The 25,173-nt window shown below is 49.2% G+C and overlaps 2 protein-coding genes across 6 annotated transcripts in view; one reads left to right on the forward strand and one right to left on the reverse strand.

Moving 5' to 3' along the window:
- The window catches only part of LOC134905680 (myoneurin-like), a 111,781-nt gene extending 87,819 nt beyond the window's left edge, over window positions 1-23,962 (reverse strand). Inside the window, exon 1 of one of the 2 annotated variants that reach the window (XM_063914650.1) lies at window positions 23,857-23,962. The gene's annotated coding sequence lies outside the window, so the exon portion shown is untranslated. Of the gene's footprint in view, window positions 1-22,764; window positions 22,932-23,856 lie in introns of those variants that run through there. The other variant, XM_063914651.1, reaches the window with a different exon arrangement.
- A 42-nt stretch (window positions 23,963-24,004) lies between these two features.
- The window catches only part of LOC134905706 (THAP domain-containing protein 3-like), a 116,325-nt gene continuing 115,156 nt past the window's right edge, over window positions 24,005-25,173 (forward strand). For 3 of the 4 annotated variants that reach the window (XM_063914654.1, XM_063914652.1, XM_063914655.1), the window contains exon 1: window positions 24,006-24,210. The gene's annotated coding sequence lies outside the window, so the exon portion shown is untranslated. Of the gene's footprint in view, window positions 24,211-25,173 lie in introns of all 4 variants that reach the window. The other variant, XM_063914653.1, reaches the window with a different exon arrangement.

Consider the following 25,173-nt stretch of genomic DNA (forward strand, 5'->3'; position numbering starts at 1 on the left):
TAAAAGAGCCGCACGCGGCTCAAGATCCGCGGGTTGGCCACCGCTGTATTAGAGGTATCAATAGTACATCAGGCTTCCTTGGATAGAAGAATGATGGTGAAGGTCCAGCTGGATGAAGGAAGGTCACTTTTAATTCGTCTTCATCTTCATTCTTGTCCATCACATAAGCAAGCCACTATTTCTTGTTATACACAACAGATATAATAAGAATTTACTTACCGATAATTCTGTTTCTCGTAGTCCGTAGTGGATGCTGGGGACTCCGTCAGGACCATGGGGTTTAGCGGCTCCGCAGGAGACAGGGCACAATAATAAAAGCTTTAGGATCAGGTGGTGTGCACTGGCTCCTCCCCCTATGACCCTCCTCCAAGCCTCAGTTAGGATACTGTGCCCGGACGAGCGTGCATAATAAGGGAGGATATTGAATCCCGGGTAAGACTCATACCAGCCACACCAATCACACCGTACAACCTGTGATCTGAACCCAGATAACAGTATGATAACAACGAAGGAGCCTCTGAAAAGATGGCTCACAACAAGAATAACCCGATTTTTGTAACAATAACTATGTACAAGTATTGCAGACAATCCGCACTTGGGATGGGCGCCCAGCATCCACTACGGACTACGAGAAACAGAATTATCGGTAAGTAAATTCTTATTTTCTCTAACGTCCTAAGTGGATGCTGGGGACTCCGTCAGGACCATGGGGATTATACCAAAGCTCCCAAACGGGCGGGAGAGTGCGGATGACTCTGCAGCACCGAATGAGAGAACTCCAGGTCCTCCTCAGTCAGGGTGTGCCCCTGACCAAGTAGCAGCTCGGCAAAGTTGTAAAGCCGAGACCCCTCGGGCAGCCGCCCAAGATGAGCCCACTTCCTTGTGGAATGGGCTTTTACTGATTTTGGCTGTGGCAAGCCTGCCACAGAATGTGCAAGCTGAATTGTACTACAAATCCAGCGAGCAATCGTCTGCTTAGAAGCAGGAACACCCATCTTGTTGGGTGCATACAGGCTAAACAGCGAGTCAGATTTTCTGACTCCAGTCGTCCTGGAAACATATATTTTCAGGGCCCTGACAACGTCAAGTAACTTGGAGTCCTCCAAGTCCCTAGTAGCCGCAGGTACCACAATAGGTTGGTTCATGTGAAAAACAGAAAACACCTTAAGGAGAAATTGAGGACGAGTCCTCAATTCTGCCCTGTCAGAAAGAAAAATTAAGTAAGGGCTTTTATATGATAAAGCCGCCCATTCTGACACACGCCTGGCTGAAGCCAGGTCTAATAGAATCTTCACCTTCCATGTGAAATATTTTAATTCCACAGTGGTGAGTGGATCAAACCAATGTGACTTTAGGAAACTCAAAACAACATTGAGATCCCAAGGTGCCACTGGGGGCACAAAAGGAGGCTGTATATGCAGTACCCCTTTTACAAACGTCTGAACTTCAGGCACTGAAGCCAGTTCTTTCTGGAAGAAATTCGACAGGGTCGAAATTTGAACCTTAATGGACCCTAATTTTAGGCCCATAGACAGTCCTGTTTTCAGGAAATGTAGGAACGACCCAGTTGGAATTCCTCTGTAGGGACCTTCTTGGCCTCACACCACGCAACATATTTTCGCCAAATGCGGTGAAAATGTTTTGCGGTTACATCCTTCCTGGCTTCGACCAGGGTAGGGATGACTTCATCTGGAATGCCCTTTCAGGATCCGGCGTTCAACTGCCATGCCGTCAAACGCAGCCGCGGTAAGTCTTGGAACAGACAAGGCCCCTGCTGGAGCAGGTCCTTTCTTAAAGGTAGAGGCCACGGTTCTTCCGTGAGCATCTCTTGAAGTTCCGGGTACCAAGTCCTTCTTGACCCATCCGGAACCACGAGTATCGTTCTTACTCATCTCCTTCTTATGATTCTCAGTACTTTTGGTATGAGATGCATAGGAGGGAACACATACCCTGACTGGTACACCCACAGTGTTACCAGAGCGTCCACCGCTATTGCCTGAGGGTCCCTTGACCTGGCGCAATATTTGTCTAGTTTTTTGTTCAGGCGGGACGCCATCATGTCCACCTTTGGTTTTTCCCAACGGTTTACAATCATGTGGAAGACTTCCCGCTGAAGTCCCCACTCTCCCGGGTGGAGGTTATGCCTGCTGAGGAAGTCTGCTTCCCAGTTTTCCACTCCCGGAATTAACACTGCTGAGAGTGTTATCACATGATTTTTCGCCCAGCGAAGAATCCTTGCAGTTTCTGCCATTTCCCTCCTGCTTCATGTGCCGCCCTGTCTGTTTACGTGGGCGACTGCCGTGATGTTGTCCCACTGGATCAATACCGGCTGACCTTGAAGCAGAGGTCTTGCTAAGCTTAGAGCCTTGTAAATTGCCCTTAGCTCCAGTATATTTATGTGGAGAGAAGTCTCCAGACTTGATCACACTCCCTGGAAATTTTTTCCTTGTGTGACTGCTCCCCAGCCACTCAGGCTGGCATCCGTGGTCACCAGGACCCAGTCCTGAATGTCGAATCTGCGGCCCTTTCATAGATGAGCACTCTGCAGCCACCGCAGAAGAAAACACCCTTGTCCTTGGAGACAGGGTTATCCGCTGATGCATCTGAAGATGCGATCCGGACCATTTTCCCAGCAGATTCCACTGAAAGGTTCTTGCGTGAAATCTACCGAATGGGATCGCTTTGTAAGAAACCACCATTTTTCACAGGACCCTTGTGCAATGATGCACTGATACTTTTCCTGGTTTTAGGAGGTTCCTGACTAGCTCGGATAACTTCCTGGCCTTCTTCTCCGGGAGAAAACATCCTTTTCTGGACTGTGTCCAGAATCGTTCCTAGGAACATTAGACGTGTCGTCGGAAAAAGCTGCGATTTTGGAATATTTAGAATCCACTCGTGCTGTCGTAGAACTACTTGAGATAGTGCTACTCCGACCGCCAACTGTTCTCTGGACCTTGCCCTTATCAGGAAAGCGTCCATATTTCTTTTAGGAAGAATCATCATTTCGGCCATTACCATGGTAAAGACCCGGGGTGCCGTGGACAATCCAAACGGCAGCGTCTGAACTGATAGTGACAGTTCTGTACCACGAACCTGAGATACCCTTGGTGAGAAGGGCAAAATTTGGACATGTAGGTAAGCGTCCCTGTGTAATTGTTCAAATCTTTTAGATCTCACCGAGCCGTTTGGCTTCAGTACCACAATATAGTGTGGAATAATACCCCTTCCCTTGTTGTAGGAGGGGTACTTTGATTATCACCTGCTGGGAATACAGCCCGTGAATTTTTTCCCAATACTGCCTCCCTGTCGGAGGGAGACGTTGGTAAAGCAGACTTCAGGAACTTGTGAGGAGAGGACGTCTCGAATTTCCAATGTACACCTGGGATACTACGTGTAGGATCCAGGAGTCCACTTGCGAGTGAGCCCACTGCGTGCTGAAACTCTTGAGATGACCCCCCACCGCACCTGAGTCCGCTTGTATGGCCCCAGCGTCATGCTGCGGACTTGGCAGAAGCTGTGGAGGACTTCTGTTCCTGGGAATGGGCTGCCTGCTGCAGTCTTCTTCCCTTTCCTCTAACCCTGGGCAGATATGACTGGCCTTTTGCCCGCCTGCCTTTATGGGTACGAAAGGACTGAGACTGAAAAGACTGTGTCCTTTTCTGCTGAGATGTGACTTGGGGTAACAAAAGTGGATTTTCCAGCTGTTGCCATGGCCACCAGGTCCGATGGACCGCCCCTTTATACGGCAATACTTCCATGTGCCGTCTGGAATCTGCATCACCTGACCACTGTCATGTCTATAAACATCGTCTGGCAGATATGGACATCACATCTACTCTTGATGCCAGAATGCAAATATCCCTCTGCGCATCTCGCATATATAGAAATGCATCCTTAAAATGCTCTATAGTCAATAAAATATTGTTCCTGTCAAGGGTATCAATATTTTCAGTCAGGAAAACCGACCAAGCCCCCCCAGCGCTGCACATCCAGGCTGAGGCGATTGCTGGTCGTAGTATAACACCAGTATGTGTGTATATACTTTTTAGGATATTTTTCAGCTTCCTATCAGCTGGCTCTTTGAGGGCGGCCGTATCTGGAGACGGTAACGCCACTTGTTTTTATAAGCGTGTGAGCGCCTTATCCACCCTAAGGTGTGTTTCCCAACTCGCCCTCACTTCTGGCGGGAAAGGGTATACCTCCAATAATTTTCTATCGGAGGAAACCCACGTATCATCACACACATTATCTGATTCAGGAAAAACTACAAGTAGATTATTCCCACCCTACATAATACCCTTATTTGTGGTACTTGTAGTATCAGAAATATGTAACACCTCCTTCATTGCCCTTAACATGTAACGTGTGGCCCTAAAGGAAAATACGTTTGTTTCTTCACCGTCGACACTGAAGTCAGTGTCCGTGTCTGTGTCGACCAACTGAGGTAAATGGGCGTTTTTACAAGCCCCTGACGGTGTCTGAGACGCCTGGACAGGTACTAATTTGTTTGCCGGCCGTCTCATGTCGTCAACCGACCTTGCATCGTGTTGACATTATCACGTAATTCCTAAATAAGCCATCCATTCCGGTGTCGACTCCCTAGAGAGTGACATCACCAATACAGGCAATTTGCTCCGCCTCCTCACCAACATCGTCCTCCTACATGTCGACACACACGTACCGACACACAGCACACACACAGGGAATGCTCTGATAGAGGACAGGACCCCACTAGCCCTTTGGGGAGACAGAGGGAGAGTTTGCCAGCACACACCAAAAACGCTATAATTATACAGGGACAACCCCTTATACAAGTGTTTTCCCTTATAGCATTTTCACATATGTAATCATATCGCCAAATAAGTGCCCCCCCTCTCTGTTTTAACCCTGTTTCTGTAGTGCAGTGCAGGGGAGAGCCTGGGAGCCTTCCTCACAGCAGAGCTGAGCAGGAAAATGGCGCCGTGTGCTGAGGAGAATAGGCCTCGCCCCCTAAAACGGCAGGCTCTTCTCCCGGAGTTTGTGAGATCTGGCAGATATGGACATCATAAACATGGGACCCCTTTCAGTCCGTTTGGTCCGGGTGTTCGTTTTTGTTTTTTTTGCCAAGTACGTGGATTATAATCTGGACACTGGATCAGGTGAGTATAATTTTATTCACAGGTACACGTGGATTCTACTTGGACAAGTGGACAGAGGTCGGCGTGTGAACATAGGTAAGTATGTATGTGTCGACATGTGTGAAATAAAGTTTTACTATCACGGTGTGCGTGTCCTGTTTTTATTTGGGTATTTTGTTTCCAGTAGAACTACAGGTACCAGCGGGCCCGTTTTTCTCCCGCATGCTGGTACTTGTGGTTCTCCAAGTACCAGCTTGCGGGGGAGGCTTGCTGGGACTTGTAGTACTACTGGAAAAAACAATATTCTTTCAATTTTCTCAAGGCTATCAGTCCCCCATCCGCAGCCCTTGGATGGGGGGGGGGGGGGGGGACGGACAGCCTCGGGCTTCACCCCTGGCCCTTGGGTGGCTGGGGGGGACCCCTTGATTGAAGGGGTCCCCACTCCCCCAGGGTACCCCGGCCAGGAGTGACTAGTTGGATATTTAATGCCACGGCCGCAGGGCGCTGTATAAAAGTGACCCCCGGCTGTGGCATTATCTGTCCAGCTAGTGGAGCCCGATGCTGGTGTAAAAAATACGGGGGACCCCTACTCTTTTTGTCCCCCGTATTTTTTGCACCAGCACCAGGCGCAGAGCCCGGTGCTGGTTTTAAAAATACGGGGGATCCCCTGTCATTTCCCCCCCGGATTTTTAGAACCAGGACCGGCTCGAAGAGCCCGAGGCTGGTTATGCTTAGGAGGGGGGACCCCATGCAGTTTTTTTCGGGTTTTTTTACCGTTTTTTTAAAAATCGGATCAAAATCCGTCAAATCGGACGTTTTTCGACAGCGGGACTGTCGAATCCGTTTTTTATTGAATATGTTGAATTCCGGCACCCACTTGCCGGAATTCGACGGTCGAATTGTGTCGAATTAAAAAACGGGCGAAAAATTGCCGCGATTCGCCGCTAATTGCATATACCCCTTAATGTAGGTAAACAGTCTTCTACATATTATGTATCTGTAATTATAATTACTAGCTTCCCTTGTAACTTTTTCATTTACCAGCCTCTAGGTAACTTAAAGGCCCTACACACTGGGCGATATGAGTGAAAGATAATAAGATTTTACTTACCGGTAAATCTATTTCTCGTAGTCCGTAGTGGATGCTGGGGACTCCGTAAGGAACATGGGGAATAGACGGGCTCCGCAGGAGACAGGGCACTTTAAGAAAGAATTAGGAATACTGGTGTGCACTGGCTCCTCCCTCTATGTCCCTCCTCCAGACCTCAGTTAAGGAAACTGTGCCCGGAAGAGCTGACAGTACAAGGAAAGGATTTTGGAATCGAGGGTAAGACTCATACCAGCCACACCAATCACACCGTATAACTCGTGATAGACTTACCCAGTTAACAGTATGAATAACAACAGAGCATCAGATAACCCTGATGCAACCATAACATAACCCTTATTTAAGCAATAACTATGTACAAGTATTGCAGAAGAAGTCCGCACTTGGGACGGGCGCCCAGCATCCACTACGGACTACGAGAAATAGATTTACCGGTAAGTAAAATCTTATTTTCTCGAACGTCCTAGTGGATGCTGGGGACTCCGTAAGGACCATGGGGATTATACCAAAGCTCCCAAACGGGCGGGAGATTGCGGATGACTCTGCAGCACCGAATGAGCAAACACAAGGTCCTCCTCAGCCAGGGTATCAAACTTGTAAAACTTTGCATAAGTGTTTGAACCTGACCAAGTAGCCGCTCGGCAAAGCTGTAATGCCGAGACCCCTCGGGCAGCCGCCCCCAAGAAGAGCCCACCTGCCTTGTGGAGTGGGCTTTTACTGATTTTGGAAGAGGCAATCCAGCCGCAGAATGAGCCTGCTGAATCGTGTTACAGATCCAGCGAGCAATAGTTTGCTTTGAAGCAGGAGCACCCAGCTTGTTGGATGCATACAGGATAAACAGCGACTCAGTTTTCCTGACTCTAGCCGTTCTGGCTACATAAACCTTCAAAGCCCTGACTACATCCAGTAACTCGGAATCCTCCAAGTCACGAGTAGCCACAGGCACCACAATAGGTTGGTTCATATGAAAAGATGACACCACATTTGGCAGAAATTGCAGACGAGTCCGCAATTCTGCCCTGTCCATATGGAAAACCAAATAGGGGCTTTTATGTGACAAAGTCGCCAATTCTGACACACGCCTAGCCGAAGCCAAGGCTAATAGCATGACCACCGTCCACGTGAGATATTTCCACGGTTTTTAGAGGCTCAAACCAGTGTGATTTCAGGAAACTCAACACCATGTAAAGATCCCAAGGTGCCACTGGAGGCACAAACGGGGGCTGAATATGCAGCCCTCCCTTTACAGACGTCTGAACTTCAGTTAGAGAAGCTAGATCTTTTTGAAAGAAAATGGATAGGGCCGAAATCTGGACCTTAATGGACCCCAATTTTAGGCCCAAAGTCACTCCCGACTGTAGGAAGTGAAGGAAACGGCCCAGCTGGAATTCCTCTGTAGGGGCATTCCTGGCCTCACACCAAGCAACATATTTTCGCCGTATACGGTGATAATGTTTAGCCGTCACGTCCTTCCTAGCCTTTATTAGCGTAGGAATAACCTCATCCGGAATCCCTTTTTCTACTAGGATCTGGCGTTCAACCGTCATGCCGTCAAACGCAGCCGCGGTAAGACTTGGAACAGACAAGGTCCCTGCTGCAACAGATCCTGCCTTAGAGGCAGAGGCCATGGGTCCTCTGTGAGCATTTCTTGCAGCTCTGGATACCAAGTCCTTCTCGCCAATCCGGAACAATGAGTATTGTTCTCACTCCTCTTTTTCTTATGATTCTCAGCACCTTGGGTATGAGAGGAAGAGGAGGAAACACATAAACCGACTGGAACATCCACGGTGTCACCAGTGCGTCTACAGCTATCGCCTGAGGGTCTCTTGACCTGGCGCAATACCTCTGTAGCTTTTTGTTGAGTCGGGATGCCATCATATCCACCTGTGGCAGTTCCCACCGACCTACAATCTGCGCGAAGACTTCTTGATGAAGTCCCCACTCTCCCGAGTGGAGGTCGTGCCTGCTGAGGAAGTCTGCTAACCAGTTGTCCACTCCCGCAATGAACACTGTTGACAGTGCTCGTACGTGATTCTCCGCCCATCGAAGAATTCTGGTGGCTTCCGCCATCGCCACCCTGCTCATTGTGCCGCCTTGGCGGTTTACATGAGCCACTGCGGTGATGTTGTCTGATTTAATCAGCACCGATTGGTTGCGAAGCAGGGTCTCCGCTTGACTTAGGGCGTTGTATATGGCCCTTAGTTCCAGGATATTGATGTGAAGGCAAGTCTCCTGACTTGACCACAGCCCTTGGAAACTTCTTCCCTGAGTGACTGCCCCCCACCCTCGGAGGCTTGCATCCGTGGTCACCAGGACCCAGTCCTAAATGCCGAACCTGCGGCCCTCGAGGAGGTGAGTTATACTCTGCAGCCACCACAGAGGAGACACCCTGGCCCTGGGGGATAGGGTGATCAGCCGATGCATCTGTAGATGCGATCCGGACCACTTGTCCAACAGATCCCATTGAAAAGGTCCTCGCATGGAACCTGACGAAGGGAATGGCCTCGTATGACGCCACCATCTTTCCCAGGACTCTCGTGCAGTGATGCACCGACACCTGTTTTGGTTTTAAGAGGTCACTGACCAGTGTCATGAGTCCCTGAACCTTCTCCGTCGGGAGAAAAACCTTCTTCTGGTCTGCGTCCAGAATCATGCCGAGGAAGGGCAGACGCGTCGTAGGAATCAGCTGCGACTTTGGAATATTCAGAATCCAGCCGTGCTGTTGTAACACTTCCTGAAAGCGTGCTACACTAATCAGCAACTGCTCTCTGGACCTCGCCTTTATGAGGAGATCGTCCAAGTATGGGATAATTGTGACTCCTTGCTTTCGCAGGAGCACCATCATTACTGCCATTACCTTGGTAAATACTCTCGGTGCCGTGGACAGACCAAACGGCAACGTCTGGAATTGGTAATGACAATCATGTACCACAAATCTGAGGTACTCCTGATGAGGTGGATAAACGGGTACATGAAGGTAAGCATCCTTTATGTCCAGAGACACCATAAAATCCCCCTCCCTTGCGATGACCGCTCTGAGCGATTCCATCTTGAACTTGAACTTTTCAAGTATATGTTCAGGGATTTTAATTCAATATGGGTCTGACCGAACCATCTGGTTTCGGGACTACAACATGGCCGAATAATAACACCCTCCTTGTTGAAGGAGGGGAACCTTGACCACCACCTGTTGAAGATACAATTTGTGAATTGCAGTTAACTGTTTCCCTCTCGGGGGGGGGGGGGAAGGGGGAAGCCGGCAGGGCCATCAGTGAGGAGGCATCTTCTCAAAGTCCAGCTTGTATCCCTGAGACACAATATATATTGCCCAGGGATCTAACAGGGAGTGAACCCACTTGTGGCTGAACTTACGAAAGCGTGCCCCCACCGGGCCTAGCTCCGCCTGTGGAGCCCCAGCGACCTGCGGTGGATTTTCGTAGAGGCCGGGGAGGACTTCTGTTCCTGGGAACTAGCTGTGTTGTGCAGCTGGTTTCCTCTGCCCCCGCCTCTGGCAAGAAAGGACGCACCTCGGACTTTCTTGTTTCTTTGTTCGAAAGGCTGCATTTGATAATGACGTGCTTTCCTAGGCTGTGCAGGAATACAAGGCAAAATATCAGAATTACCAGCTATAGCTGTGGAGACCAGGTCCGAGAACCTTTCTCCACACAATCCTCAGCCTTCCATATGCCACTTAAGTTGGCATCATCTGTCCATTGCATATTCTACCGGATACGTCAAGCAGAAATCGACATAGCTTTGCCTCTGGGACCCAGAATACTCATGTCTCTTTGGGCATGTTTTATGATATATATCTCTTAAGACAGCATCTTTAATATATATATATATATATATATATATATATATTAGGGTCTCAATTTCTGTTGATAAGGTACCTGGCCACAGCGCTATAAACCCATGCCGACACAATCGCCGGTCTGAATAGTGTACCAAAATGTGCACGCTATCTGCAGGATCCCTGAGAATAGCTAGGGCTACCTTTTGGGCAAACGTGACACCCTAGGGGAAGATTCCCATCACATCCTGGCCCTAGTGGGGAAAGGATACTGCCTGAGAATTCTTTGTGGGAAGCTGCAGTCTCTTGTCTGGAGATTCCCGCTCTTTTTCCTCATGAGAGGAGGGAAATTTACCTTAGCTTTCTTCCCCTTAAAATGTGTACCCTTGTGTCATGGACAGATGAGTCATCAGTGATATGCAAATCATCTTTATTACAATAATCATATATTGAATACTTTTCTGCCATTTTGGCTGTAACTTTGCATTATCGTAATCGACACTGGAGTCAAACTCCGTGTCGATATCAGTGTCTATTATTTTGGATAGTGAGCATTGTGAGACTCTGAAGGTCTCTGCGCCATAGGGACAGACATGGGTAGAATTCCTGTCTGTTCTCTAATCTTTTGTGCAATAAATTCACCTTAGCACTTACACATATCCAAACAAATGTCGGCGTTGTCGACGGAGACACCCTCTCACACACATATTAGCTCCATCTCCTCCTTAGGGGAGCCTTTTACCTCAGACATGTCGACACACACGTACCGACACACCACACACACAGGGGATGCTCTATTTGAAGACAGTTCCCCCACAAGGCCCTTTGGAGAGACAGAGAGAGAGTATGCCAGCACACACCCCAGCGCTATATGACCCAGGAATCACACAGTAACGTAGTGTTAACCCAGTAGAAGCTGTATATATTGTTTTTACGCCAAATTTATGTGCCCCCCTCTCTTTTCACCCTCTTCTATCGTGCTTCTGCAGGGGAGAGCCTGGGGAGCTTCCTCTCAGCGGAGCTGTGGAGAGAAAATGGCGCTGGTGAGTGCTGAGGAAGAAGCCCCGCCCCCTCAGCGGCGGGCTTCTGTCCCGCGATTTTGTGTAAAATAATGGCGGGGGCTCATGCATATATACAGTGCCCAACTGTATATATGCCCACTTTGCCAAGAGGTCTCTAATTGCTGCCCAGGGCGCCCCCCCTGAGCCCTGCACCCTACAGTGACCGGAGTGTGTGGGTGTAATGTGGGAGCAATGGCGCACAGCTGCAGTGCTGTGCGCTACCTCATATGAAGACTGGAGTCTTCTGCCGCCGCTTTTGACGTCTTCCTGCTTCACACGCCGGCTTCTGGCTCTGTGAGGGGGACGGCGGCGCGGCTCCGGGATCGGACGACCAAGGGTGCGTTCCTGTGTTCGATCCCTCTGGAGCTAATGGTGTCCAGTAGCCTAAGAAGCATGACCTATCCGCAGTTAGTAGGTCTGCTTCTCTCCCCTCAGTCCCACGTAGCAGAGAGCCTGTTGCCAGCAGATCTCTCTGAAAATAAAAAATCCTAACAAAATACTTTCTTATTAGCAAGCTCAGGAGAGCTCACTAAAGTGCACCCAGCTCGTCCGGGCACAGATTCTAACTGAGGTCTGGAGGAGGGACATAGAGGGAGGAGACAGTGCACACCAGTATTCCTAATTCTTTCTTAAAGTGCCCTGTCTCCTGCGGAGCCCGTCTATTCCCCATGGTCCTTACGGAGTCCCCAGCATCCACTAGGACGTTAGAGAAATAAACGATATACTGTTCATATCTTTCAGTGTGTAGGCACCAGCGATGAACGATGCGCGGCCCCGCGCTCGTTCATCGCTGGTGCCCTGTCACTTGTGCATGCAGGCCAATATGTACGATCTCGTCCATATTTGCCTGCACTGCTATGGCGCTGGGTCACCTCCCCCCTGCCGCCGGGTCGCCCGTATCCGCCATCGGGCAGCTCGGCGGCGGATCGCGCAATGTGTAGGGGCCTTAAGAAGGGAAACTGACCATTGTAATGGCTGCCATAAGTGACTGAGGGAAGATAATATAGGATTCTCTACATTAGTGGTTCCCAAGATGTTTTGAATCACCCCTCCCTAGAGTATAAGTATATTTTTTTTTAACGGCACCCATATGCTAAAAATAAGAATTTACTCACCGGTAATTCTATTTCTCGTAGTCCGTAGTGGATGCTGGGGACTCCGTAAGGACCATGGGGAATAGACGGGCTCCGCAGGAGACTGGGCACTCTAAAGAAAGATTCAGTACTATCTGGTGTGCACTGGCTCCTCCCTCTATGCCCCTCCTCCAGACCTCAGTTAAGGAAACTGTGCCCGGAAGAGCTGACATTACAAGGAAAGGATTTTGGAATCCAGGGTAAGACTCATACCAGCCACACAAATCACACTGTACAACTTGTGAAAAACTTACCCAGTTAACAGTATGAACAACAACTGAGCATCACTCAACCGATGCTACATAACCATAACCCTTTGTTAAGCAATAACTATATACACGTATTGCAGAAAGTCCGCACTTGGGACGGGCGCCCAGCATCCACTACGGACTACGAGAAATAGAATTACCGGTGAGTAAATTCTTATTTTCTCTAACGTCCTAGTGGATGCTGGGGACTCCGTAAGGACCATGGGGATTATACCAAAGCTCCCAAACGGGCGGGAGAGTGCGGATGACTCTGCAGCACCGAATGGGCAAACACAAGGTCGTCCTCAGCCAGGGTATCAAACCTGTAGAATTTTGCAAAAGTGTTTGAACCCGACCAAGTAGCAGCTCGGCAAAGCTGTAATGCCGAGACCCATCGGGCAGCCGCCCAAGAAGAGCCCACTTTCCTTGTGGAATGGGCTTTCACTGATTTCGGCTGCGGCAATCTCGCCGCAGAATGAGCCTGCTGAATCGTGTTACAGATCCAGCGAGCAATAGTTTGCTTTGAAGCAGGAGCACCCAGCTTGTTGGATGCATACAGGATAAACAGCGAGTCAGTCTTCCTGACTCCAGCCGTTCTGGTTACATAAATCTTCAAAGCCCGGACTATGTCCAGCAACTTGGAGTCCTCCAAGTCACGAGTAGCCGCAGGCACCACAATAGGATGGTTCAAATGAAAAGATGACACCACCTTTGGCAGAAACCGCGGACGAGTCCGCTACTCTGCCCTGTCCATATGGAAAACCAGATAGGGGCTTTTACATGACAAAGCCGCCAATTCTGACACACGCCTAGCTGAAGCTAAAGCCAACAGCATGACCACTTTCCACGTGAGATACTTTAGTTCCACGGTCTTAAGTGGCTCAAACCAGAGGGATTTCAGGAAATCCAACACCACGTTGAGATCCCAAGGTGCCACTGGTAGCACAAAAGGGGGCTGAATATGCAGCACTCCCTTAACAAACGTCTGAACCTCAGGCAGTGAAGCCAGTTCTTTTTGAAAGAAGATGGATAGGGCCGAATACTGGACCTTTATGGACCATAATTTTAGGCCCATAGTCACACCTGACTGTAGGAAGTGCAGGAATCGACCCAGCTGGAATTCCTCTGTAGGGGCCTTCCTGGCCTCACACCAAGCAACATATTTTCGCCATATACGGCGATAATAAGAATTTACTCACCGGTAATTCTATTTCTCATAGTCCGTAGTGGATGCTGGGGACTCCGTAAGGACCATGGGGATTAGCGGCTCCGCAGGAGACTGGGCACAACTATAAAGAAAGCTTTTAGACTACTGGTGTGCACTGGCTCCTCCCACTAAGACCCTCCTCCAGACTTCAGTTAGGATACTGTGCCCGGAAGAGCTGACACAATGAGGAAGGATTTTGAATCCCGGGTAAGACTCATACCAGCCACACCAATCACACCGTATAACTCGTGATACAATACCCAGTTAACAGTATGATAATAATTGAGCCTCTCAACAGATGGCTCAACAATAACCCTTTAGTTAAGCAATAACTATATACAAGTATTGCAGACAATCCGCACTTGGGATGGGCGCCCAGCATCCACTACGGACTATGAGAAATAGAATTACCGGTGAGTAAATTCTTATTTTCTCTAACGTCCTAAGTGGATGCTGGGGACTCCGTAAGGACCATGGGGATTATACCAAAGCTCCGAAACGGGCGGGAGAGTGCGGATGACTCTGCAGCACCGAATGAGCAAACTCAAGGTCCTCCTCAGCCAGGGTGTCAAACTTGTAGAATTTAGCAAACGTGTTTGACCCCGACCAAGTAGCTGCTCGGCAAAGTTGAAGAGCCGAGACCCCTCGGGCAGCCGCCCAAGAAGAGCCCACCTTCCTCGTGGAATGGGCTTTTACTGATTTAGGATGCGGCAGTCCAGCCGCAGAATGTGCAAGCTGAATCGTACTACAGATCCAGCGAGCAATAGTCTGCTTTGAAGCAGGTGCACCCAATTTGTTGGGCGCATACAGGATAAAGAGCGAGTCAGTCTTTCTGACTCCAGCTGTCCTGGAAACATATATTTTTAGGGCCCTGACTACATCCAACAACTTGGAAGCCTCCAAGTCATTTGTAGCCGCAGGCACCACGATAGGTTGGTTCAGATGAAAAGCTGATACCACTTTGGGGAGAAACTGGGGACGAGTCCTCAATTCTGCCCTATCCATACGGAAAATCAGATAAGGGCTTTTACATGACAAAGCCACCAATTCTGATACACGCCTGGCCGAAGCCAAGGCCAACAACATGACCACTTTCCACGTGAGATATTTCAAATCCACGGTTTTCAGTGGCTCAAACCAATGTGACTTTAGGAAATCCAACACCACGTTGAGATCCCAAGGTGCCACTGGAGGCACAAAAGGGGGCTGAATATGCAGCACTCCCTTAACAAAAGTCTGAACTTCAGGTAGTGAAGCCAGTTCTCTCTGGAAGAAAATCGATAGAGCCGAAATCTGGACCTTAATAGAACCCAATTTAAGGCCCATAGTCACCCCTGACTGTAGGAAGTGCAGGAAACGGCCCAGCTGAAATTCCTCCGTTGGGGCCTTCCTGGCCTCACACCACGCAACATATTTTCGCCATATGCGGTGATAATGGTTTGCGGTTACTTCTTTCCTAGCTTTAATCAGCGTAGGAATGACTTCCTCCGGAATGCCCTTTTCCCTCAGGATCCGGTGTTCAACCGCCATGCCGTCAAACACAGCCGCGGTAAGTCTTGGAACAGACAGGGCCCCTGCTGCAGCAGGTCTTGTCTGAGCGGTAGAGGCCATGGGTCCTCTGACATCATTTCTTGAAGTTCCGGGTACCAAGCTCTTCTTGGCCAATCAGGAACAATGAGTATAGTTCTTACTCCTCTTCTCCTTATTATCCTCAGTACCTTTGGTATGAGAGGAAGAGGAGGGAACACATAAACCGATCGGTACACCCACGGTGTTACTAGAGCGTCCACAGCTATCGCCTGCGGGTCTCTCGACCTGGAGCAATATTTTTCTAGCTTTTTGTTGAGGCGGGACGCCATCATGTCCACCTGTGGCTTTTTCCACCGGTTTAGAATCATTTGAAAGACTTCTGGATGAAGTCCCCACTCTCCCGGGTGGAGGTCGTGCCTGCTGAGGAAGTCTGCTTCCCAGTTGTCCACTCCCGGAATGAACACTGCTGACAGTGCTAACACGTGATTTTCCGCCCATCGGAGAATCCTTGTGGCTTCTGCCATTGCCGTCCTGCTTCTCGTGCCGCCCTGTCGATTTACATGGGCGACCGCCGTGATGTTGTCTGACTGGATCAGTACCGGCTGGTTTTGAAGCAGGGGTTTTGCCTGACTTAGGGCATTGTAAATGGCCCTCAGTTCCAGAATATTTATGTGCAGGGAAGTCTCCTGACTTGACCATAGTCCTTGGAAGTTTCTTCCCTGTGTGACTGCTCCCCAGCCTCGAAGGCTGGCATCCGTGGTCACCAGGACCCAGTCCTGTATGCCGAATCTGCGGCCCTCTTGAAGATGAGCACTCTGCAGCCACCACAGCAGAGATACCCTTGTCCTCGGAGACAGGGTTATCAGACGATGCATCTGAAGATGCGATCTGGACCACTTGTCCAACAGGTCCCACTGAAAGGTTCTTGCATGAAACCTGCCGAATGGAATCGCTTCGTAGGAAGCTACCATTTTTCCCAGGATCCGCGTGCAGTGATGCACCGACACCTGTTTTGGCTTTAGGAGGCCTCTGACTAGAGATGACAGCTCCTTGGCCTTCTCCTCCGGGAGAAACACTTTTCTCTGTTCTGTGTCCAGAACCATCCCTAGGAACAGCAGACGTGTCGTAGGGACCAGCTGTGACTTTGGAATGTTTAGAATCCAGCCGTGCTGTTGTAGCACTTCCTGAGATAGTGCTACCCCTACCAACAACTGCTCTCTGGACCTCGCCTTTATCAGGAGATCGTCCAAGTACGGGATAATTAAAACTCCCTTCTTTCGAAGGAGTATCATCATTTCGGCCATTACCTTGGTAAAGACCCTCGGAGCCGTGGATAGACCGAACGGCAACGTCTGGAATTGGTAATGACAATCTTGTACCACAAATCTGAGGTACTCCTGGTGAGGATGGTAAATGGGGACATGTAGGTAAGCATCCTTGATGTCCAGTGATACCATGTGATCCCCCTCGTCCAGGCTTGCAATAACCGCCCTGAGCGATTCCATCTTGAACTTGAATTTTTTTATATATGTGTTCAAGGATTTCAAATTTAAAATGGGTCTCACCGAACCGTCCGGTTTCGGTACCACAAACATTGTGGAATAGTAACCCCTTCCTTGTTGAAGTAGGGGCACCTTTACTATCACTTGTTGTGAATACAGCTTGTGAATTGCCTGTAACACTGCCTCCCTGCCTGAGGGAGTGGTTGGCAAGGCAGATTTGAGGAAACGGCGGGGGGGAGACGTCTCGAATTCCAGCTTGTACGCCTGAGATACTACTTGAAGGATCCAGGGATCCACCAGTGAGCGAGCCCACCGTACCTGGCTCCGCCTGTGAAGCCCCAGCGTCATGCTGTGGACTTAGAGGAAGCGGGGGAGGACTTTTGCTCCTGGGAACTGGCTGTATGCAGCAGCTTCTTTCCCCTACCTCTGCCTCTGGGCAGAAAGGACGCGCCTTTAACCCGCTTGCCCCTATTGGGCCGAAAGGACTGTACCTGATAATACGGAGCTTTCTTTGGTTGTGAGGGAACATGGGGTAAAAATGTAGACTTCCCAGCTGTTGCTGTGGAAACGAGGTCCGAGAGACCATCCCCGAACAACTCCTCACCCTTATAGGGCAGAACTTCCATGTGTCGTTTGGAATCTGCATCTCCTGTCCACTGCCGAGTCCATAACCCTCTCCTGGCAGAAATGGACATTGCACTAATTTTGGATGCCAGCCGGCAAATATCCCTCTGTGCATCCCTCATGTATAAAAGTGCGTCTTGTATATGCTCTACGTTTAGCAATATAGTGTCCCTGTCTAGGGTATCTATATTTTCGGACAGGGAATCTGACCACGCAGCAGCAGCACTGCACATCCAGGCTGAAGCAATAGCCGGTCTCAGTATAACACCTGTGTGTGTATATATAGATTTCAGGATAGCCTCCTGCTTTCTATCAGCAGATTCCTTCAGGGCGGCCGTATCCGGAGACGGTAGTGCCACCTTCTTTGACAAGCGTGTGAGCGCTTTATCCACCCTAGGGGATGTTTCCCAGCGTGACCTATCCTCTGGCGGGAAAGGGTACGCCATTAGTAACCTCTAAGAAATTACCAGCTTTTTATCAGGGGAAGCCCACGCTTCTTCACACACTTCATTTAACTCTTCAGATGGAGGAAAAGCTACTGGTAGTTTTTTCTCTCCAAACATTATACCCTTTTTTTGTGGTACCGGGGGTAACATCAGAAATGTGCAACACATTTTTCATTGCCTCAATCATGTAACGTGTGGCCCTACTGGAAGTTACATTAGTCTCATCGTCGTCGACACTGGAGTCAGTATCCGTGTCGACATCTGTGTCAGCCATCTGAGGTAGCGGGCGTTTTAGAGCCCCTGATGGCTTTTGAGACGCCTGGGCAGGCACAGGCTGAGAAGCCGGCTGTCCCACAATAGGTATGTCGTCAAACCTTTTATGCAAGGAGTCGACACTGTCGCGTAAGTCCTTCCACAGCACCATCCACTCAGGTGTCGACCCCGCAGGGGGTGACATCACGTTTACAGGCATTTGCTCCACCTCCACATAAGCCTCCTCATCAAACATGTCGACACAGCCGTACCGACACACAGGGAATGCTCTGACAGAGGACAGGACCCCACAAAGCCCTTTGGGGAGACAGAGAGAGAGTATGCCAGCACACACCAGAGCGCTATATAACACAGGGATCCCACTATCAATGAGTGTTTTCCCTTATAGCTGCTATTTTATATATATCATATATATATATATTATCTATACTGCGCCTAAATTTAGTGCCCCCCCCCCTCTCTTTTTTACCCTTCTGTAGTGTTCAGACTGCAGGGGAGAGCCAGGGAGCTTCCTTCCAGCGGAGCTGTGAGGGAAAAATGGCGCCAGTGTGCTGAGGGAGAAGCCCCGCCCCCTTTTCGGCGGACTTTCTCCCGCTTTTTCTGGAATACTGGCAGGGGTAATTTTACATCTATATAGCCTCTAGGACTATATATGATGTATATTTGCCAGCCAAGGTGTCATATATTGCCCTCAGGGCGCCCCCCCCCCAGCGCCCTGCACCCATCAGTGACCGGAGTGTGAGGTGTACATGAGGAGCAATGGCGCACAGCTGCAGTGCTGTGCGCTACCTTGGTGAAGACCGAAGTCTTCTGCCGCCGATTTTCCGGACCTCTTCGTTGCTTCTGGCTCTGTAAGGGGGACGGCGGCGCGGCTCCGGGAACGAACACCAAGGTCGGGTCCTGCGGTCGATCCCTCTGGAGCTAATGGTGTCCAGTAGCCTAAGAAGCCCAAACTACCACCTGTTAGGTAGGTTCGCTTCTTCTCCCCTTAGTCCCTCGCTGCAGTGAGTCTGTTGCCAGCAGATCTCACTGTAAAATAAAAAACCTAAATATACTTTCTTTCTAGGTGCTCAGGAGAGCCCCTAGTGTGCATCCAGCTCAGCCGGGCACAAGAATCTAACTGAAGTCTGGAGGAGGGTCTTAGTGGGAGGAGCCAGTGCACACCAGTAGTCTAAAAGCTTTCTTTATAGTTGTGCCCAGTCTCCTGCGGAGCCGCTAATCCTCATGGTCCTTACGGAGTCCCCAGCATCCACTTAGGACGTTAGAGAAAATGCTTTGCTGTCACGTCCTTCCTAGCCTTTATCAGCGTAGGAATAAATTCATCCGGAATGCCCTTTTCTGCTAGGATCCGGCGTTCAACCGCAATGCCGTCAAACGCAGCCGCGGTAAGTCTTGGAACAGACAGGGCCCCTGTTGCAACAGGTCCTGTCTGAGAGGCAGAGGCCATGGTTCCTCTGTGAGCATTTCTTGCAGTTCCGGGTACCAAGTCCTTCTTGGCCAGTCCGGAACAATGAGTATTGTTTTCACTCTTCTTTTCCTTACGATTCTCAGTACCTTGGGTATGACAGGAAGAGGAGGAAACACATAGACCGACTGGAACACCCACGGTGTTACCAGTGCGTCCACAGCTATCGCCTGAGGGTCCCTTGACCTGGCGCAATACCTTTTTAGCTTTTTGTTGAGGCGGGACGCCATCATGTCCACCTGTGGCATTTATGTGCAGACAAGCCTCCTGACTTGACCACAACCCTTGGAAGTTTCTTCCCTGAGTGACTGCCCCCCATCCTCGGAGGCTCGCATCCGTGGTCACCAGGACCCAGTCCTGTATACCGAACCTGCGGCCCTCGAGAAGGTGAGCACTCTGCAGCCACCACAGAAGAGACACCCTGGCCCTGGGGGACAGGGTGATCAGCCGATGCATCTGAAGATGCGATCCGGACCACTTGTCCAACAGATCCCACTGAAAGATCCTCGCATGGAACCTGCCGAAGGGAATGGCTTCGTATGATGCCACCATCTTTCCCAGGACTCGCGTGCAGTGATGCACTGACACCTGTTTCGGTTTTAAGAGGTCTCTGACTAGAGTCACGAGCTCCTGAGCCTTCTCTGCCGGGAGAAACACCTTCTTCTGGTCTGTGTCCAGAATCATGCTCAGATAGGGCAGACGCATCGTAGGAATCAGCAGCGATTTTGGGATATTCAGAATCCAGCCGTGCTGTTGCAACACTTCCTGAGAGTGTGCTACGCTGATCAGCAACTGCTCTCTGGACCTCGCCTTTATGAGGAGATCGTCCAAGTATGGGATAATTGTGACTCCTTGCTTTCTCAGGAGCACCATCATTTCCGCCATTACCCTTGGTAAATATTCTCGGTGCCGTGGAGAGCCCAAACGGCAACGTCTGGAATTGGTAATGACAGTCCTGTACCACAAATCTGAGGTACTCCTGATGAGGTGGATAAATGGGGACATGCACAGTAAGCATCCTTGATGTCCAGAGACACCATAAAATCCCCCTCTTCCAGGCTTGCAATGACCGCTCTGAGCGATTCCATTTTGAACTTGAATTTCTTCAGATAAATGTTCAGGGATTTTAAACTCAAGATGGGTCTGACCGAACCGTCCGGTTTCGGTACTACAAACATAGTGGAATAGTAACCCCTTCCCTGTTGAAGGAGAGGAACCTTTACAACCACCTGCTGGAGGTATAACTTGTGAATTGCTGCCAGCACTACCTCCCTTTCCATGGGGGAAGCTGGCAAGGCCGATTTTAGGTAACGGTGAGGGGGCGTCACCTCGAATTCCAGTTTGTATCCCTGAGACAACTTGTATAGCCCAAGGATCCACCCGTGAGCGAACCCACTGGTGGCTGAAATGTCGGAGACGCGCCCCCACGGCTCCTGGCTCCGCCTGTGGAGCCCCAGCGTCATGCGGTGGATGTAGTGGAAGCCGGGGAGGACTTTTGTTCCTGGGAACTAGCTGCGTGGTGCAGCCTCTTTCCTCTACCCCTGCCAAGAAAGGATGCATCTCTGACTTTCTTGCTCTTTTGCGAACGAAAGGACTGCATTTGGTAATACGGTGCTTTCTTAGGCTGTGGAGGGACATAAGGCAAGAAATTTGACTTCCCAGCCGAAGCTGTGGAAACTAGGTCTGAGAGACCGTCCCCAAACAATTCCTCACCCTTATAAGGTAAAACCTCCATGTGTTTTTTAGAGTCGGTATCCCCTGTCCATTGCCGAGTCCATAAGACCCTTCTGGCAGAAATGGACATTGCGTTTACTCTAGAGCCCAGCAGCCAAATGTCCCTCTGGGCATCCCGCATATATAGGACCCCGTCCTTGATATGTGCCAGGGTAATTAGAACAGAGTCCCTGTCCAGGGTATCTAACTTCTTTAGACAGAGTATCCGTCCATGCTGCTACCGCACTACACATCCAGGCCAAAGCAATTGCTGGCCTCAGCAGCGTACCAGAATGTGTGTAAACAGACTTCAGGATAGCTTCCTGCTTTCTATCCGCAGGATCCTTTAGGGCGGCCGTATCCTGAGACGGCAGAGCCACCTTCTTAGATAAGCGTGTCAACGCCTTGTCTACCCTGGGGGAGGATTCCCAGCGTAACCTGTCCGTTGGCGGGAAAGGATACGCCATCAGCAATCTCTTGGAAATTACTACCTTCCTATCAGGGGAATCCCATGCTTTTTCACAAAATTCATTCAATTCACGTGACGGGGGAAAAGCCACTTCTTGCTTTTTCTCCCCATACATATAAATCCTCTTGTCAGGGACAGGATTTTCCTCAGAAATGTGTAACACATCCTTCATTGCCACAATCATGTAGCGGATGGCTTTAATCATTTTAGGCTGCAACTTTGCATCATCGTCATCGACACTGGAATCAGATTCCGTGTCGACATCTGTGTCAACTAACTGGGATATTGGGCGCTTTTGAGACCCTGACAGCCTCTGCGCTGTGGGAGCAGGCATGGGTTGAGACCCCGACTGTCCCAAGGCTACAGCTTTATCCAATCTGTTATGTAAGGAGCTTACATTATCATTTAACACCTTCCACATATCCATCCAATCAGGTGTCGGCCCCGTCGGGGGCGACACCACATCTATTTGCACTTGTTCTGCCTCCACGTATCCTTCCTCATCAAACATGTCGACACAGGAGTACCGACACACCGCACACATACAGGGAACGCTCTGACTGAGGACAGGACCCCACAAAGGCTTTTGGGGAGACAGAGAGAGAGTATGCCAGCACACACCCCAGCGCTATATAACCCAGGGATTACACTGTACCTTAGTGTTTACCCAGTAGCTGCTGTTTATATATATATATATATATATATATATATATATATATATATCTGCGCCTAAATTTATGTGCCCCCCCCTCTCTTTTTTACCCTCTATTGCACCTGTATACTGCAGGGGAGAGCCTGGGGAGCGTCCTTCCAGCGGAGCTGTGAAGAGAAAATGGCGCTGGTGTGCTGAGGAAGAAGGCCCCGCCCCCTCAGCGGCAGGCTTCTGTCCCGCTTCTCATGTGTAAAAATGGCGGGGGCTCGCACATATATACAGTGCCTGACTGTATATATGTATACTTTTGCCATCAGGTATCTTAATTGCTGCCCAGGGCGCCCCCCCCTGCGCCCTACAGTGACCTGAGTGTGTGGGTGTGCTGCGGGAGCAATGGCGCACAGCTGCAGTGCTATGCGCTACCTTAAGTGAAGACAGGAGTCTTCTGCCGCCGATTTCGATGTCTTCTTGCTTCTGCTGCTTCTGTACTTCTGGCTCTGCGAGGGGGACGTCAGCGCGGCTCCGGGAACGGACGATCAAGGTTAGGTACCTGTGTTCGATCCCTCTGGAGCTAATGGTGTCCAGTAGCCTAAGAAGCGCAACTTAGCTGCAGTGAGTAGGTTTGCTTCTCTCCCCTCAGTCCCACGTAGCAGAGAGTCTGTTGCCAGCAGAAGCTCTCTGAAAATAAAAAACCTGACAAAATACTTTCTTTTCTAGCAAGCTCAGGAGAGCCCACTAGGAGCACCCAGCTCTGGCCGGGCACAGATTCTAACTGAGTTCTGGAGGAGGGGCATAGAGGGAGGAGCCAGTGCACACCAGATAGTACTGAATCTTTCTTTAGTGCCCAGTCTCCTGCGGAGCCCGTCTATTCCCCATGGTCCTTACGGAGTCCCCAGCATCCACTAGGACGTTAGAGAAAGTTTCTTATTGAAAAGTACAGCACTGGTATTGCCTACCACATTGAATATAAATAATATGGACTGGTGCTGGACCACCAAACCAGGACACCCCTGCAAGTGGCCAGAGTCACAGCACCCAGTTTGGAAACCACTGGTCTACATGGAAATTGTGCTGTAAATTTGTGGTTATAAATTATAATAACCGTGTGGCTATCTCCATGTTCATCTCTCATGACTGTATAGCAATGACTGAACACACATATCTCACCCACCAGAATACACACCGGTAAGTGCATCAATGCACACAAAATATACTATATCATGTGTTTCATTTAGGGTTAAACAAATGCATTTTTAAAATGTCTTTAAATATAAATATCCTTCTATAGCACTAGAGGTATAGTCGCTATTATAAAATAGCATAAAATCTGTATAAAATTAATACTGTAGTTGACGTTCACTTCAAGTCATTCTGATAATGTTGCTCACAGTGGTGTACACTGTGCTAACCACATAGCTATAATTAGGGTGTACATGCACAGCTATAGCCGTGGCCCCCGTGCACACACATACTGCAGTAGGACACACATACTGCAGTAGGTCACACATTACTTACCTCTAGTCACTGCTCAGTGCTCATTGCAGCCTCGTTTTCACTTCAGATGATGTGACGTCATCACAAAAAAAATGTCGACCGATCTGTGTTATGTAAATAAAGTTTTGCGAAAAAAGGCTCCTGTAGAACTTGTCGTGGTTTCGTCATGCATACTCGGAGCATCTGATTGGTTGTTCCAGTCATGTGACTTGATAACGCTATTGCCATATCATTCGGATCGTTTTAGTTGATTTGCGGCGCCATTTTGGTACACCCTGCCCCTGTGTTGCAGGATCCTATACATTTTTGGTTATTATCACTAAAGGAAGAAAGTGACGGTGACGTGATCTAGCGTGAGAAACTGTTAGGACAGAGGTAGGTTAACAGGGTTATTATGCCTAACAAGTATGTACAGGGAATGTGTACAGAATGTATGCACTGTATATGGGACTGGTTTTGTTTAATATGTATAATGGTGTTATTAAAGTAAATCTAGCAATGTGTCTATATGTATTATGGATGTGGTGTTTTGTGATTGCAGCATGATACTACCCTGTATCTCTAGCCAATATACATTGTACTATGTATTAGCTGGGAATAACTGGGAGAATCCTGTAATAAAACCTATACCTTGCTGTTATTCCCATCAGTAAGGAAAATTAACCTACACTATAAATAAAGGATGATGATGACAGCACCCAGATATTGCAGTACTATTTAAATACATTTATATTGAGTGAATTTAAATATGTATTCACACAAAATTAGTTTTCTACCATTCCCTAACTTAAATTAGAGCCCTTAATAAACCAGGGTGCAAACTAGGGGGGTTCACTTAGAACACAGATCTTTTTCCAGTTGTGTAGGGTGTGGTATGATTGGTCATCAGGTTGACCTGAGAGTGTTGGCATGCTCAGTATGTCTACAGTGACCACGATGACATCCATGATTTTTCCAACCGAATGATATGTCGACATGATGACCTGGGGTCTAGTGTATTTTTACCTTCTACCAGTGGCAGCGGAAGATCCAGTGTCATCTTCCAGGTCCTAGTGGCCATGTGACAGTCACTTCTGGCGTGGACCTCCAATGCTGCAGCATTCCAAAGTATTTCTCCCCATATCCATATCCCTAACCCTCCACCTTGTAGATTACAGCTGCCACACAGAGCAATGGATCTGCAGATATATCTATAGCCAGATTGGGCAGTGTCTTATGCACGCCTGCCCAGTTCAGCTGTCAGTCACCGCCTGCTGCTGCAGCATGTGTACGGCCAGTCTGTTGCCTACCCGTACACACACAACGATGCATCAATATATCTGTACATGTTTTGGTCAT

Source organism: Pseudophryne corroboree, chromosome 1, assembly GCF_028390025.1.
Source record: "Pseudophryne corroboree isolate aPseCor3 chromosome 1, aPseCor3.hap2, whole genome shotgun sequence".
Taxonomy (NCBI): domain Eukaryota; kingdom Metazoa; phylum Chordata; class Amphibia; order Anura; family Myobatrachidae; genus Pseudophryne; species Pseudophryne corroboree.